Genomic DNA, 4,776 nt, shown 5'->3' with positions numbered 1-4,776 from the left:
TTAGAATAGAAATTAAGGTAACGTCACACAGTTCGTCGGTTTTTTGTAATTATCAAATCTAATTTGTCCATCTTACACTTTCACACAAACATCAAGAAAATTTATGGAACCATCATAATTATGATCAAAGGTAAATGTAATTTTGTCATGATAAGAGTTAAACATATTTAAAGTATCATTGATTTGATTAATCGGAATAGCCAAAATAATATCATCCACATATCTATAGTAGAATGAAATATCAATCTTTAATTTAGAAAGCACATCTTTTTCCAGGTCCTGTATTACTATATCCGGTAAAATGGGTGATAAGGGAGAACCCATAGGCATACCAAAAATCTGTTTGAAGAAACAGTTGTCAAATTTAAAATATATGGAGTTAAAAATTAGCGAGATGGCTTTAAGAAATTCGTTCTTACGAATATTTGTATTCAGTGAAATAGAGTTCCATCTTGCATCAATACTTTTAACAACCAAGTCTTCAGGAATTAGTATACATCGAAACAATATCGAAAGTTTACAATTTTATAATCACCATTAATAGAAAAACCACTGAGTTTGTTGACCAATTCAAAGCTATTTTTTATGTAACTAAATTCCTTTCTAAGACTTTTGTCAATTATACACAGTAAAAAAGAAAATGTTAATTTTAACATTTTTTACATGTCTCAGGAGATCCACTCTAAATTTTAAGTTAAAGTAACTCATTCGTCTTGTGTTATTTATTAACGAACTAATAATGTTAAATAATTGACACAATACTTTACATTTATATTTGTTATTTTGACTTTAAGGGTGATTTAAACTATATAAAATAAGTAGAGTACATAGAAGAGTAGTTACAGTAACTCGTAAGAAAATGTTAATAAAACATTTTTGTTCGTATAATGTGAATGAAAAAATTCTTAGATATAAAATTGACTTTGAGATATATAAATTAATTGAAACAATTGTGTTAAAAACTCAAAATAATATTCCATTTTTAATTGGCATACGCAATTGTTAAGTTAGAAAGGTGACATGAATCTATGAATCTAACACAACAAAATGTTACAAAAATAATAACATATCAGTTGCATGTTTATTTTACATTTAAGTAATAATCAAAATGTGGTAACACAAGAAAAATTCTACATATGGACGCACGATTTTTTACTGTATATCTTTTAGGAAGAATGCAAGAGAATATAGCGGACTATTAATGCAACTTACAGTCATCCTTAGAGGATTACCTTCTTTATGTATTTTTGGCAGCCCATAAGTTTTCGGTACATTACCATCAGTAACATTAAGATTTTTATATACAGATTGGTCAATATATTTCATGCTCTTCCACCTAGTCAATAGTTTATGAGTCTGATTTGTCATCATAGTCGTAGGGTCTTTGTTAATTGTAATGTAAGTATTGGTGTCAGATAATAAATCATTCATTTTCTCTTTGTATTCGATTCAATTCACTACTACAGTCGAATTCCCTTTATCGGCTCTTGTGATTAAGATTTCCGGATGTGAATCTATAAATATTTTGGTTGCTATCATTCCATCTTTTAATATGTAATCTTCTGAGTTTATTTTAAAATTGTCATATGAATTATTATTTAAAACTTGAATAGCATCGTTTTTTATGGAGTTACGTGTAATCTCATCTAATTTAATGATATTATACTCAATCTGTTTAATAAATTCTATGTTACTTTTATCCTTATTAATTAAGTTATTAGGTAAATTAAATTTTTGTCCAAGTTGCACGTTTTCTGAAATATGAACGTTACTAAGATTAATTATCAAATTTTTATTAATATTATTAATATTATAATTATCTTCGAAATTAATTGGACTAATATGAGTGTGAAACGTTGTGTCAAGTTTAGGATTGTTAATAACATGAGTAGAAATTTTGTCAATATGTGATGGAATGAATTTACCATCAGATTTAGAAGAACTCGACCATAAAATATTAAAATCTATGGGTTTAATTATTTCCTTTCTTAATCGAGCTGCAGATGTTCTTAAGTTAATTAACTTGTTATTAATCCGATTATATTCTTTAATCCATAATTTGTCAAAAGTAGATTCTTGCCGACTAAAAAAGGAAAAAGAAACCTGACCAGGTAAAGAACTAGAAATTCGCCTATGTTATATAAATAGCTTATTTTTAGTCTGAGATAGTTGTCTGTAAGCGTCCTGTATTTCTAATATAATTATTTTACTTATAAAATTGTATTTAATGCGTTCAAATTTGCAATGAGACGAGTTTGCAAAAATGTTCGATTGTACAATCATTAACGTACAATCATTTGTAAATGTTGTGGTATTAACTTTTCATTTTTACAAGATTTTAGAAAGAATATTCTGAGTCTTAGATTCATATTAATACGCAATAATTTTATGAATTTCTTTAGATTAAAGCACACTGCAATCCCAAAATAAAATCTAATAAAATTAAAATACGTTAAAGTTGAACTCATGTTAATGCCTGCATCACAATAACTTGTCTTCATAATTTGCTTTTGATCACATTATTATAATGTCTTACAGTGTGCAGTCAAGGAGTTGCAGTAGGTAAGTCTTTTCAAGATTCACTTTCCTCTTCACTACTGTCTTGCGCTAATTACTGACAGAAAGCTTTCTGACAGTTAAATTTGGAATTGACTCTACTTGCTGCACTCTTCGATTTAATACATCACATGATGTACAACATCACATCCCGAGTAGAAAATTGAATCTGGTCAACCTGACGTATCATGTGGCCCTGATCAGGGAGCTTTCCGGTATGCCCTATTCAGGAATTCCTGATTTGGGCCTGATGAGGGAAAATTCAGGCATGCCCTACTTGTGCCCTACTAAGTAATGCATGAATTGCGCCCTGTCAAGGTATGCCCGACTTGCGCCTGAGTAGGGAACGTGCAGGCAAGCCCTACTAAGGAATGTCAGACTTATGCCTTACTAAGAAATGCCTGAATTGCGCCCTAACAACGGAAAGTTGGACTTGGGCCAGATCAGACCGGAATAAGACGTACCTTATGTGACTGTTTTATTTTTCTTTGCCAAAAAATTAATCAATAAATTGTTAGGTTAGGTTAGGTTCTTAGACGAAACGGACGAACTGCATTTTTGACAATCAACTTCTTGAGTCTACGACGAAATAAGTTATAATTGTGGAGTTTAGAACTAATTGCCATGGAAAGTAATAAAAAGAAAAAACAAGTTTTAATACGGCGAAGAGTAGATAGATATCGGAAAGTTCACCGTATTGATGCGAGAGAATTTCTTGATATAGCAAGTAAGCATCAATGAAAATGTAATTTTGTTCTCATAAAGGGTGCCAGATGCGGCAGCGCGGATATCTCTAGCGAGATCGGACTCGCGGGCGCGACGCTGGTATACGCCAGCGGCGGGACGCGGCGCGGGTTTGACGGTTCGCACTTTCGCGGCCGTGGGGCGTGTCGCGACGTCCGAGAACACTCGGTGAAGGCAGAGGAATCTCTACCCTCGGTCCAACGTCTCCGCGACAGTGGCCCCGGACCCGTATATGCGACCGGAGTCGCGAGAGGCGACGGAGGCGCGAGTCGGCGGTCAAAAAACCTCGACAAGGGGGAGAATCCTCCCCCTTAGCGATCGTGCGTCTGTCTTAGAAGCCGGTCTGCGGCGGACCGAGAATACTCGGCAGTGACCCAGAACTCTGGACCGCTGTACTGGTGCTGCAGGTCGAGCGAGGAGCGGAGTCGGATTCGGAATCTGAGGTAGCGGATGTGCCAAAGAAGGCTTAGAGCGTTTTTGGCCACGATGTTAATAATCGCGCGGATTATATACTCGCTTGTTGCTCCCGCTCGTATTGTTCCGAAGTCGTTCGGCGATCTCCGTTGGTTGAACAATGCGAGCGGGAGACGTTCTGTTCGGCGTGTCTTGTACGCGTTCGGCGTTTCTCGGCGAGACGGCTGCGACCTGTGAATTTTGCTTTTGTGTTTTAAAAAGATTTCGGGCGCACCGCGCCTTCATCGCTCGCGAGTGACCAGAGGTCCCTCAACGGCGGCATCCGGCGGGATGTTCTGCCGGGTACAATGCATTTATGGGGTGCATTGTTACAGAGTTAAATAAATTACTTTTTCTTTGGGAGGTAAAAATGGTAAAATTTAATTTGTTCGAATTAAATGGAATTAAACTTAGCGCCAATTGTTGATATCAAATCTTTTATACAAATGATACGTATCATTCGTTCTACTAAACAGCAAACGTGATCAGTTATCGGTTTCACGGCCAATTAGGTAATTGGCGTTGGTGAAACTGGCCCAAATGGTGATTCTTTACGAGAAGTACCATTTGGGCCAGTTTCACCAACGCTTAGCGCTTTTTTTACCTTTTTTTTAAAAAGGTAAGTTTGTGTATAATTTTAAAATTCCATAGAGAAAATTTTTTATACACATGATACATATCATTAGAGTTAAGTAAATAATAAAAAAAGATTGGGTTTTACTTTTTAATTTGGTAGAATTTAATTAATTTGATAAAGATACAAATGATACGTGTCATTAGTTTTAATGAACATTAAAAAAAATTACAATCACATTTACAAGTATTATCAATTTTTAATCTAATCTTAAATCTATCTTAAATCTACGCATCGCTTTTAAAATCTTAAATCTAGCATCGCTCTTATAACGCATGTCTTACAAATCTAAATTATCCTATTCTTAATTTATGCTTTTACAATATATAACGCACGCCGTATAAAACTTACTAAATCTAAACCGTATACCTATCTGGATGATTTGTTTG

The sequence above is a fragment of the Trachymyrmex cornetzi genome, unplaced genomic scaffold (assembly GCF_001594075.2).
Source record: "Trachymyrmex cornetzi isolate Tcor2-1 unplaced genomic scaffold, Tcor1.1 scaffold150, whole genome shotgun sequence".
In the NCBI taxonomy this organism is placed as follows: Eukaryota; Metazoa; Arthropoda; class Insecta; order Hymenoptera; family Formicidae; genus Trachymyrmex; species Trachymyrmex cornetzi.
Note: the sequence above shows the minus strand (reverse complement) of the source record.